Below are 13,741 nucleotides of genomic sequence, written 5' to 3'. Positions count from 1 at the left end.
CTTCTTCCTCTTCCCTCCTTCTGGACCAACTCGTTTGTTGGGAGTGGTCAGCAGCCGCCCCCGGGAGGCGCCTCGAGTCCCACCTTTCGGGCCCCCGGCGCACCCATCCCACTGCTCACTGGACGGTCCCACTTGGACTGCCCTGCACGCACCTCCGACTCGCCGATCCTTGCCCCCATTACTGCCCATGCCGGCCGTGGTCTCAAAGATCTTGTCTGCACCCGGGGCCTCCTTCAAATCCATCCTCCTCACGCTGCTACAGCCAGCCACCTGCAACCCATGTCTGGCCATGCCTCTCTCGGCTTGAGGCTGGCAGCCCAGCCTGGGACCTCAAGCCCTCTGTCTTCATGGACACTCTCGTCTGCCATTTTTGAGCACCTTCGGGGCTAGTCCTGGGTGGGACCACGCCATGGAAGGTCCTCGGTGTTTTACTGCTGTTGGGCCCTCTCCAGGGAATTTGCACCTCACTCCCTCCTTCTCCTTCCCCAGTTGGCTTCTTCTTACTCATTCTCCACAACTCAAGATATGAGTCACCTCTCTGCTGTCTATGGAAGAGAAGTCTCTCTGGGCCCCAAAGCGTCCCATCTCTGCTGCTTTCCTCATAGGGTAAAGACCTGACCTTCAAGATGGCCTGTGAGGCCTTGCATGGTCTGTGCACACACCCCTGTCCCCATCACTTCCAACTCCAGCCCTTTTTCCCTCTGCTCTGGCCATACTGGGGTCTGTTTCCAGTCTCTATGCACAACCTCAGACCCCAGGGTCTTTGCATAGCTGGTTCTCTCTGCTTGGTGCAACTTTCTGCCCTTCCTCACCTACTCAATTTTTGGCTCTCATCCTGAGTCAGCATCATGTCCTCAGAGACAGCTTCCCTGACCCCTCCCCTAACCCCACCTCCAATTCAATCCAATCCTTCTTGGACAGATCAAAGCATAGAAAAAACTGCGGGAGAGTAATATCATCAAACCTGTTCATTCTGCACCCCTCCCTTGCCCCTCAAGCCTTTGCCAAAGCTTAACATTTGCCCTATCTTCAAATCTTTTTTTTTCAAGAACATAAAACATCTTTAGATCTAGATAGAGCCCTTTGAACCCATGTCTGTCCCTCTCCTAAGGTAATTAACCACTATCCTGCATTTGGGGTGTATCATTCCTATACACGCTTTTGTATTTTTACTGCATATGTTTGTGCCTATAAACACTTTATAGATTGTTTGACATGTTTGTAAACTTTGGGGAAGTGGCATTATACTGAATATATCATTGTGCAACTTGCTTTTTTTACTCAGCGTTATGATTTCAAAATGTATTCACATTGGTACATGTAGTTCTAGATCATACATTTTCACCGCTAATTTGGGTCCCATTGTATGAGTTCACCACACTCTATTTCCCCATCTGTTTCTGAAGGACGTGTGGCTTATTTTCACTTTTTGTGTTGTTAGAAATAATGCTACAATTAATGTTTTTTTATCCCCATCCCCTTGTGTGAAAGTGAGCCATCGGGCAGATACTTGTGTGTGAAATTGCTGGGCTCAGGTCATGTGAATTGGCAGCTTTACTCAGCATGGCTGAACAGTTTTTCCAAGTGGTCGTACCAATTTACACTTAGATCGCAGTATGTAAGTAAGAGTTCCTGTGCTTGGCATCCTCCACAACACTTGGTAATGTCAGACTTTAAAATTTTTGCCAAGCTGATGGGTGTGAAATGGTATTTCAATGTTTTAATTTGCAATTCCCTGTTTACAAGAGAGACTACGCATACTTTCCTTTGTTTATTGGCCATTTGCCTTTCATCTTTTAAAAGTTGCCCTTAGTTTGACAGTGCTTCCATTGGAGTATCTCTTATTATGTGTAGGAGCTCTTTATATGTTCTGGATACTAATCCTCTGTCAGGCTGTAGCCCATCTGGTGTCTTTTACTCCACTCAATTACAGTTTAAATCTGTGCAATTATTTGATTAATGTCTGACTTTCCCACTAGACTGTAAGCTTCATGAGAAGAGGAACCATCCCCTGTGACTAATGCAGTGTCTAACACCTACCAGCAACTCAATAAATACTTCTGGACTGAATTGCATTGACATTATTTGTCTTTTTCTATCCTTCTGCTCAGCCCTCACCCTCAACCCCTCACAAGGCTATAAATTCCTGGAGACCTATTTTTCTCATCTTTGTATCTCCATCTCTGTCTCCATCACAACACAACACCTCTGGGACGGAGTATATATCCAGTCATTTTTGCTTCATTCATTTTATTTGAACTTTCTCTTTCCTTTCTCCTCAACCCATCTTTTATCTCTGGGCCCAGTTGTATGTGATCTATAAAATGAACGAGTGATAAAAACCTCCTTGGGTGTTTGTGAAAACCCCAAGGTATAGAGTATGCCGGTAAGAAGAGCAGTGCTTAGCACACAGTTGGCGCTCAATAAGTGGTGACTTCCGTTGTTCCCATAATACTCATTTGGGTGACTAAAGATACACTCTGTTTAATTTTAACAGACCAAATTCTTTCCGAGGGAGAATAAAAGTGAACTTCCTGAAGATCTGGTGAGCGGGTTTTTTTTTTTTTTTCCTTTATTGGCATTTGACCCATTATATAAGGCTCAGTCCCAACACGATCTCTGAAAAGCATCAAATATCATTCTTCTCCTTCTCTTTTATAAATTCCAGACATATCAAAGGCATATGAACCATACATAGAATTCAAACCTTTAAGTGGAAACATATAAAGGCCAATTCCACGTCTTTGGCCAGAAGTCAGAGAGCAGAAAGGAGGTCTGCCAGTGATACCAGGGGTGGGATTGAGTGGCTGCAGCCAGGGACAAAAGCAGAATTCTTACATCTGTTTCCTACATCTGCCATTGATTGTGTGACCTTTGATCTATTTATAAAATGAAGATAATAATTCTGCTTTTTCTGGGAGGTTGAACTTCATTAATTACTCATTTTTTAAAATGCCCTGAGATCCTTCCCATGAAAGGCAGTCCGGCTATATTTAAACAGTGCTCCCAAGAGGGAAATGGCCCAGCCACACCTGTCCACGCAACACCGGCATATGATCTCTATTTTACCAGAAAGTGAGGCCCAGGAAGGTGGATTTGCACGCCTGACGTACGTTGCCGACAGACAGGGGAAACCCCCTTCATCTCTGGGCCCAAGCTCGAAGGCATGAGAAATCTCAGGGCAGCCTTTATTTGATCAAGATGTCATACTCTGCAGAGGCCCGTCATCTCTAGGGTTTCATCCCTGCCTGAGGAAAGCAGGTGTCTGCGCTGGGCCCACTGCAACGTGAGCTCACCAGAGAGAACAATTAGAGCCACAGTGACCGCGGGCAGCAGCCTCTCCCCAGAAGGCCCAGAAGGAACTTTGCTGCGGGATGTAACCGGAGAAGGTGGGCTGCCTCCAGAAGGCAGTGTAGGCAGGGGCCCCTCTGGAGCCTGACCTTCTCTTTAGCTCCGAGGTCTGGAAGAGGGACCCGAAGGCCCAGGAAGGGCTGAGATCCCCACTGGACAGCTCTGTGTTGTAGCAGCCGAGGGTTCCGCCCGCCCCTGCGGCGGCTGTTGGAATTAGCAGCACCATCTTGCAGTGGCTCGAGGAGGGAGCCCTGGAACCAGAAGACCAGGCTCTAAAATCCAACTGTAAAACTTAGCAGCTGTGCAGTTTGGTCACTAAACCTCTCTGAGCCTCAGCGCTGCACCTGTGGGTTGGGGATAATGATAACCTGTCAAGGTTGTTAAGCAACATTACAAGAGAAAAGACATGTGGCGGTACACAGTACACAGACTGCAGAAGGGGTGAAGCCAATACTCACTGAGAAGATGAAAACACTAACAGCTCATTTAAGTCTGAGCAGAGCTCACTCCCTTTTCACAGTTTTTTTCTTTCCCTCTATTCTTAAGGTAATACTTGTACATGATTTAAAAAAAAAAAAAGCCAACAACAACCCACACCAAAAACCAGAAAGCCTGAGGGAGGATACAGTGGAGAATGAGCATCTCTGCTGTTGGAACTTCTTGTAACCCTTTCTTCTCCTCTGGTGGCAATAAATATTAAATAACAGTGCCAGGTTCTGGTATATCTCTCTAGAGATCGCCAATGCATGTATGAGGATGTCTGTGGAGTTGAAACTGTGCCCCCCTTTGACACAGATAACAGGCAATCTATGCTCTTCTTATACTCTGCATTTTGTTTTGTTTTGTTTCTCACTGCACAATGTTCCTTGAAATGACTTGCATGCCAGTATGTATAGAGGCCCCTTTCTCTGAAGGCTGCACAGGATTGCATTGCATTTGCTCAGCTGGTTCTCTGCAGATAGACGTTTAGGTCTGTGGAGTTTCCTATTGCTGCTGTAACAAATTTTACCAAACGCTCAGTGGCATAAAATGACAGAAATAGATTATCTTACAGTTCTGTAGATCGAAAGCCCCAAATGGGTCTTGCTGGGCTAAGATCAGGATGTTGGCAGGATTGCCTTCCCTCTGGAGGAGACTTGAGGGAGAATCAGTTTCCTTGCTCTTTCTAACTTCTAGAGACCACCTGCATTCCTTGGCTTGTGTCCCCTTCCTCTGTATTCAAAGCCAGCAACCATAGGCCGAGTGTTTCTTGAATCACCCTAGTCTCACTCTCCTTTTCTGCTCTCCTTCTTTCACTTCTAAGGACCCTTGCGATTACATTGAGCCAATTCGGAGAATCTCCCCTGTTTCAAGGTCAGCCGTGTAGCAACCTTGATTCCATCTGAAACTTTAATTCCCTTTTGCCATGCATATTCACAGGTTCCGGGGATGGGGATGGGGACATTTTGGGGGGGCCATTATTCTGCCTGCCTCAAGGTTATTTCCTGTCTTTTGCTATTACAAACAGAACTGATGAATGTCTTGTATAAATGCCATTTCCTGCCTGTGACTGTATGTATAACATAAAGTCTGAGAAGTGGACTGTCTGGGTTTTGAAATTTGGGGAAGGTATTGTCAAATTTCATTCCAAAGGGATTGTATCAATTTACACACCTACTGCCACTGTATTCATGCAAGTTTAAAGAAAAATTAGTATATTTTATTTTTTTAAAGAGTGGTTTTATTTATTTATTTATTTATTTATTTATTTATTTATTTATTTTAAAGATTTTATTTATTTGACAGAGAGAGAGACAGCCAGCGAGAGAGGGAACACAAGCAGGGGGAGTGGGAGAGGAAGAAACAGGCTTCCCAGTGGAGCAGGGAGCCCGATGCGGGGCCTGATCCCAGGACCCTGGGATCACGCCCTGAGCTGAAGGCAGACGCCCAACAACTGAGCCACCCAGGCGCCCCTTAAGAGTGGTTTTAGGTTTATGGAGAAATTGATCAGAATGTATAGGGTTCCCACGACACTCCCTCCTCCCCTCCATAGTTTCCCCTCTTATTTACACGCTGTATTAATGTGGCATGTTTGTTACTACTGATGAACCAATGCTGATACATTATTATCACACAAAGTCCATCCTTTATGTTAGGGGGCACTCTTGTTGCTGTACATTCCGTGGGTTTGGACACATGTGTAATGACACGTATCCACCATTGTAATATCATACACAGTAGTTTCACTGCCCTAAAAATCCTCCATGCTCTGCCTATTCATCCCTCCCTCTCTTTTGTCCCGAGCCCCTAACAAACACTGATATTTTTATTATCTTCCTAGTTTTGCCTTTTCTAGAATGTCATATAGTTGGAATCATATAGTAACTAGCCTTTTCCGATGGGCTTCTCTCACCTAGCAATATGCACTTAAGATTCCTTCATGTCTTTTTGTTGCTTGGTGGCTCATTTCTTTTTAGTGCTAAGTAATATTCCAGTGTACATTTCTTTTTAGTGCTAAGTAATATTCCAGTGTATGGATGTACCACAGGTTGTTTATCCGTTCACCTATCGAAGCACATTTTGGTTGCTTCTAAGATTTGGCAATTATGAATGAAGTTGCTATACAGTTGACCCTTGGACAATGCAGGGGTTAGGCGAGCCCACCCCCACACATTTGAAAATCTGAATATAACTTCTGACTCCCCCCAAAACTTAACTACTAAGAGCCTACTCTTGACCTTACTGATAACATGAACAGTTGATTAAGACATATTTTGTATGTTCTATGTATGCTGTGCATATTTTTACAGTAGAGTAAGCTAGAGAAAAGAAAATGTGATTAAGAAAATCATATGGGGGCGCCTGGCTGGCTCAGTTGGTGGAGCATGCGACTCTTTTGATCTTGGGGTTGTGAGTTCGAGCCTCATGTTGAGTGTGGAGATAACTTAAAAATAAAATCTTAAAAAAAAAAAAAGAAAATCATATGGGAGAGAAAATACATTTGCAGTATTTTACTCTATTTATAAAAAAAATCCACATATAGGTGGACCCATGCAGTTCAAACTTGTGTTGCTCAATGGTCAACTATAAACATCTATGTGCAGATTTTTTAAAAAAGATTTTATTTATTTGAGAGTGAGAGAGAGCACATGGAGGGGGGGAGTGGTAGAGGGGCAAACAGATTCCCCGCCAAGCAGGGAGCCTGTGTGGGGCTTGATGTCAGGACTCTGCGATCATGACCTGAGCCAAAGTCAGACATTTAACCAACTGAGCCACCCAGGGTGCCCCTGTGTGCAGATTTTTATGTGGATATAAGTTTTCAGTTGTACCACTTTTTACACATGTTTTAACATACAGTATTTTAGGAAACTTTTTCACCTTGGCTGGTCTCATAGATGAAAAATGGTATCTAGTTGTTTTAATGCACATTCCTTTAATTAAGAGTGAAGTTTGACATCTTTTCATATTTGCATTTTTATTTCTGGAAATGGTCTGTTCATGTTTGTTTTTCTACTGGGTTGTTTTTTCTTAGTGATACAAACACACTTTTTATATAAAAAGGAAAATTGGAAATGGGTTATATTTTTACAAATATTTTGTCCCATTTACTATTTGTCTTTTGATTTTTTTTTTCCGTATAGAAATTTAGAACCTTTATAAGTCAAATTTATACCTTTTCTTTCTTGGGGGCCTTTGTGTTTGTGTCTTGCTTTGCCTATTCTGAGATTTAGGAAACAATTCCCTGTTTACTTCTCTTGCTTTATGGCTTTGCTTTTGACAGATAAGTCTTTGATACATCTGGATCTATTTAGGTGAGAGGACCAAGGTAGGGGTCCAAGTGCTGCCCTCCCCCCATTGTTAACCCATCAGGAAATGTTGGTCCAGGATTGCTTCCCAGATAATCCATCTTTCCTCTTTTTGGAAATGCCACCTTGATTATATACTAAAGTCTGGTGGGTAATTGTGTTTTTTTCTGGTCTTCGGAGGTAACGGTTTTGCTTACCAAAGTTTTACATCGTGGTTTTTTAAATAACGCTTTATTGAGATATAATTCACATACTATAAAATTCACCCTTCGAAGTATACAATTCAGGTTTTTGCTAGTTTCACAGAGTTGTGTAATCACCACTACTATCTAATTCTACCACATTTTCATCACCCCACAGGTACAGGAAGCCCTGTACCTGTTAGCAGTTCTTCTCCACCCTCCCCTGCTCCCAGCTAGCTCCTGGCAATCATGGATCTACTTTTCGTTTCTATGGATTTGCCTATTTTGGACATGTCGTATAAATAGAATTATACAGTATGTAGGATTTTATGGCTGACTTCTTTCATTTGCCGTGATAGTCTCAGGGTTCATCCACGTTGCAGCATGGATCAGTACCTCATTCCTTTTTATTGCTGTGTAATATTCCACTGTGTATCTACACTACATTTTATTTGCCCATTCATTTATTGATGTACATGTGTATTGTTGCCATTTTTTGGCTATTATGAATAATGCTGGTATAAACATTTGTGTACAGGTTTTTGTGTAGACCTATGTTTTCAATTCTCTTGGGTCTATCTATCTGTCTATCTATCTAGGAGTAGAATTGCTAGGTCATATGATTACTGTATGTTTAACTTTTCGAAGAACTTCCAGCCTGTTTTCTAAGGTGGCTGTAGCATTTTACATTCTTTCCTAATAGCAGTGTAGGTGGATTCCAATTTCTGCCCGTCCTCCAATGCTTGTTAATGTTTACCTTTTTGATTATAGCCATCCTTGTAGGTGTGAACTGGCATCCAATTGTGGTTTTGATTTTCACTGCCGTAATGACCAATGACGTAGGGCATCTTTTCCTGTGGTTATTAACCATATGCATATCTTGTTTGGATAAATGTCTATTGAAATACTTTGCCCATTTAAAATTAGATTATTTATCCCTTTTTATTGAGTAGTAATAGCTCTTTATATATTCTGGATACTAGTCCCTCATCAGATATATGATTTGCAAATATTTTCTCCCATTCTGTGGGTTGTGTTTTCACTTCGTTAATGGTGTCCTATGAAGCACAACTGTTTTTAATTTTGGTTTTTTTCCTTACGTTTTTAATTTTGATGAAGTCTAAATTTATCTGGTTTTTCCTTTTGTCTGTGGTTTCCGCATTCTAGCTAAGATACTACATTATGTTTTAATGTCTGGTAAGGAGTCTATCCTCACTGCCCTCCCCCACACACTCCCCATGCTGGTCAGGCTATTCTTGCATGGTTATGTTTCCACATGAACTTTAGAATCAGCCCATCTTGTTCTAAAAGCAATTCTTTTTGTATATTTAAAAAATGAGAATCACTGTAAATATGATTTATGAGAACTGACATCTTTACAATAGCACATCTTCCTATTCAAACACAGGGTATATGTTAACATTTATTCAGACTATTAAGCCTAGTAGCCTTCTCAAGCATTCTTCTTACAGATTTAGCACATTTGTAACAGTTGTGTTTTTGTTGTAGCCCATCTGAATGAGTCTTTTAAAAATATTTTCTAACTGGTTGATGACTGCATATAAGAAAGCTACCCACTTTTGTTTATCAGTTGTATAATCGGTCATCTTATGGTATTGATACGGAATGATTTTACTGATAATTCCTGAGTGAGTTATCCTGCATTTTTCTAGGCTTCCAGTCACATCAACTAAAAACCATGATAATTTTGCTTTCTTCTCTCCTGTTTTCATACTTCTTGTTTTTTCCCCCCCGCTGTTGTATAATTGTATAGGCCAGCACTTCTAGAACAATGTTAAATCATGCTGGTGCTGGTGGAGATCTTTATTTTGCTCCTGACTCTAAGGGAAATGCTTCCAGTGTTTGCAGACTTTGCAGAGAGGCAGTTTTCAGCGTCTCTTTCTTAGTCTTTTCTTTTATTGTGTTCTTTTTTGTCAGGTTTCATCCACGGTTCTGTTGGCTTCATAAAAAGAATTTGGAAGTTTTCCTGCTTTCTCTTTGCTCTGGAACAACTTAAATAGCAGGTAGAATTCACCCATGAAACCATCTGGACCTGACACTTTTTTGGGGTATAGCTCTTTGAAAACATTCTCAATTTATTCTGCGGTATTTAATAGGTTTCAGTTTTTTTGGAGTGTATTTTTAAAAACTCTTCCGGAATTAGCTGCCATATTTTCTATTTTCCTAGAAACTCATCTCTTCTACCCAGGGTTTAAACATTCCTGCTTTTTGGTTGACCAAGGTAAGGACATAGGGTTCTGTTAATTCGCTCAGTGTCTATGCTAAGGTGATTTCTCAACTCTCATTTCTTATTTTGTGTATTTGATCTTGAACAAGCTGGTGGGAGGTCTTCCACTGCAGGACTGGCTGTTTACACGGCCAGTCTGAGGCCGAGGGTTCCCAGTTATGAAATCTGCCCCCGCCCAGCCAGTTCGATTCTGTCCAAGATGGTGCAAGACAGACATTTCTTCCTTTAGCTGGCTTTAGCTGTGACAGATTGTTTGCCTTGTGCCCGACACTGTGCTAAGCTTTTTTACTTCTGTTTTCTCATGGAATTCTCACACCATCTCCTGAGAGATGCAGAACTGCAGTATTATTGCCATGTTGCCGATGAGGAAACAGAGACCTGGGGAGATTAAGTAACTCACCCAAAGGCCCCACAGCTAGTAGCTGGCAAAGCTGGGCTTCTGACCAGGGCTGTCTGCCTCAGGACCCATTGGAATTACAGGTGTCCTACCCCACCCTCACCCCCATTCTGCATTTGCCTTTCACCTCATCTGTCAGCAGCACAGGACTGGCCCAAGGTGGTGGACTTCTAACTCAGGCCCATGTTTTCTGCACTTTTTTTTTTTTTTTAGGATTGATTTATTTTAGAGAGAGTGTATGCACACAGGTGATCTGAGAGAGGGGCAGAGGGAGAGGGAGAGAGAGAATCTCAAGCAGACACCCCGCCGCGTGTGAAGCCCACCCAGGGCTCGATCCCAAGACCCTGAGATCCTGACCTGAACCGAAATCAAGAGTCCCGTGCTTAACCGTGGGAGCCACCCAGGCGCCCCCGTTTTCTGCACTTCTGACAGTGCCTCAGAGTGTGACCCCTCTCCACCTCTTCGATAATTTTTGAGGGCTTGTTCCGGGCTAGCCACAGTGCTAGGTGCTGGGACAATGGCTCTCAGACGTCATGCTTATAATCCAGTGGGGAAGGAGCTGTGTCACCAGCTAAATGATGAAGTTTATTTAAATAGCATCCCCCCCCCCAAAAAAACCAGCCATCAAATCATAATGCCTTGAGGTATAATTGTAGCGAGAGCCCAGGACTGGTTTGAATCACACAGGTCTGCCCCTTAATAGCTATGTGATCAAGACTTGGCCTTCCTGTTCCTCTGAGCCTCTTTCCATGTCTATAACACATAGATAACATCACACACATTTTTCACGTGGTAGGCATATGTCTTAGAGTTGACAGGTGTCTCTCAAGGATACTTGACAGTGTTGTTGTTTCTGCTCCCTGTGACATGAAAGAGTGGTGTGTCCCATGGATGGTCTTAGATTTGATGACCTCTGACGATAGCCACATGGTTGTTGTGAGAATGAAGTGACATCAAAGAAAGAGGAAAGCTCTGTGTAAATTTAGGTTAAATAGTGCTAGAAGCAGGGCTGGCGCTCTAATCCAAAGTCCGTCATCACTACCTTGCTGGGTGGCCGGGGGGCAGGTTACCTGCCTTGTGTGGTCCCCCCAGTTTCCTTCTCTGGTCTTCCTTCTCAGCAAAATGAGAGATTTATTTAATTTGTTAATTCAGCCAACATCTCCTGAGCACATTTTCTGGGCCAGGCACAGTGCCCCCGGGCCACGGGAGCGCCGGCAGGGAACGAGATTTTCCTTGGGAGCAGTGCTGTGACAACGATGGAGACAGGAAGCGTGAGCTGAGCTCACGGGGCTCTTCCAGCTTTAAATTCTGTTCTTCTGGAAGGAGGAGAGCCAGGTGGGGCAGGTGTGTTTGGAGAGGCCGTATGGGATAGGGGTTAATGCACAGGTTTTGGGGTTGGACAGTCTTGGAACAGCACTTTCTAGCTGTGTGACCTTGGGGCAATGACTTAACCAATCTGAGCCTCAGGACCCTTATCTGTGAAGCGAGAGTGACAATAGTCCCTATCTTGTAGGAATGTGGCGAGTATTGAATGAAACACGTGTGTAAATCACTCAGCTCAGAGAGGGGTAGTAATTAGCGACTAATGAATGGTGGCCCTCTTCCTCCTTCCCTCCTTCCTTTTTTGCCTCTCCCGTCTTCCCTCCTGCTGTCCAGTTTACTTTCTGTACTGGAGAAGCAAAAACCTATTGGTGCAGGAATCCCTTGTCCAAAATTTCCTACTTTCTATTTGGAGGTTGGCATAGAAAAGACGACTGTGGTGAATAAATTTGCCTTTCCCATTGCTGGCCTTTTCAGTGGCTCCCAACCTTGCTCGAAGTTTCTAAGGTTTGTCTGCCATACTTGCACGGTAGCCGAAGGGATTCAAGCGGGGCATTTTCTCCGTGAGGCCGGGTTGACGTGGAACCGAAGGCCAACGTACTTTTCAAGGGCCCATGAAAAAGTCTGAAATCCAAAAAAAGCTATTGGCTCCAAAACGTGAAAAGGAAACTGTAAAATCGAGAAATGTTTAATTAAAAGCCTATTAAATATCACAGCGTGTTAACATCCTGAATTGTTGAAATTTACGGTTTCTTTATGTTTGAAAACAATTTTTAGGTTGGATTTTTCTCACTTTGCAAGAGTTCCCAAACATGTACAATAGTTATTACTGAGAAATTATAGCCAATTATAAATTAAGTGAGTTGTTCACCAGCTGTAAATTAAATGAGTATGTTTAGCCAAATTCAATAGCAAAAATATAAAAGGCCCCTTCAAAAATTTTGCAGTTAAAATTGTTATTATGGAATATTTTAAAGTATTTTAAACAATCTAAGCCCTCTCTCGGGCCTAGGAAAGTCTTTAAAATGCTTATGCTGTGCTTGGGAAGTTGTTAACCCTCTTCTTAGGCCTCCCCCCCCAGGATAGCTGATTTTTCTAGCCCTTTGTGAGACATCTAGCATTTAGAATTTGTCATGATTTTTGAAAATATTCACAATGTAACAAAAAATTGCAGGACATTAAGCTATAAATCAGTTTGATCTCAAGTAGTTTAAAAAATTCATACATGCATACAAAAAAGACTAGAAAGAAATATACTAGAATGTTAATAGACTCTCTTGGTAGAACAACGTGCATAATTATCTTTTCTTTTTTATAGTTTTCAGACTTTCCAAATTTTCTACAATGAAGATGCATTACAATCAGAAAAACAATTTTGGTAGTTAAAAAATTTTTTTCTTACTACCAAAGTAATTTATGCTCATTATAGAAAAATCACAAAATACATATAAGCATAAGGAAGGAAAAGAAACATGCAAATTCCACCCACCCAGAGCCAACCACTGGGTCCTTCCAGACCTTTTTTATGCATACATAAACATTTATATTTGTGTCACAAAATGGGATCATTCTGTACATAGTACTGTTTTGAAACCTGCTTCTTTCCCTCACAATATATATTGAGAACATTTTTTTAATGTCAACAGCACATTTCTGCAAGATGATTTTAATGGCAGCATACCACATTTTGAGGATTGACCACAATTTACGTAACCTCTAATTATTAGATATGTACATTGCTTCCAAATTTTCTCTATTACAGAGAGTACTGTAATGAAAATATTTTAAAGCATCTAAGAGGTCTTTATTTTCATAAGGAAATCATAGAACACTACGCAAAAGACATTTGTTTTTGAATGATGCCAGGCTGAGGATCCAAAGGTGTTTAAATAGTGATTTGTACTCTGGAGGAGTTCCCAGTCTGGGGGGTTGACAGCGGTGGGAGCCATGAACTCTGCCTGAGAAAATCAGGGAAGACTTCTCTGGGAGGGTGATGAGCCCGGGACTTGAGGATTGAGTAGGAGTTCACCAGCAGATAGGGTGGGGTGAGAAGGGAGCCCTTCCCTGGCACAGAGAACAGGACAGGAGAAGATGGGAAGGTAGCCTTTAATTTAGAGCCTGCGCGATGCGCTGGGGACTTAAGTTTTCTCATTGAATCCTCACGTCAACTCTGCAAAGGAACCATTATCATTCCTATTTCTCAGCCAAAGAAACTGAGGGTGTGTGTTTGTTTCCAGAGGCAGAGCCAGGATTTAGACGTGGGTCTCACTTTAAAGTCCACGCTCTTTCTTTCTTCCTTTTTCTCTTTTCCCTGATGATAGCAGAGGCAGTTCTGTGCTCCCAGGGAAGGTAGGAAAAGGTCTAATTCGTTTTCTTTTCATGTGCTTTTTCTTGGTAGCAAACATCCCAGCTATTTTAAGGCCTGTGCTATTCCCTGCCACAAAGAAGGGCTTAAGTC

The sequence above is a fragment of the Ursus maritimus genome, unplaced genomic scaffold, assembly GCF_017311325.1.
Source record: "Ursus maritimus isolate PB19 unplaced genomic scaffold, ASM1731132v1 scaffold_23, whole genome shotgun sequence".
Taxonomy (NCBI): Eukaryota; Metazoa; Chordata; class Mammalia; order Carnivora; family Ursidae; genus Ursus; species Ursus maritimus.
This window is presented reverse-complemented; position numbering follows the sequence as displayed.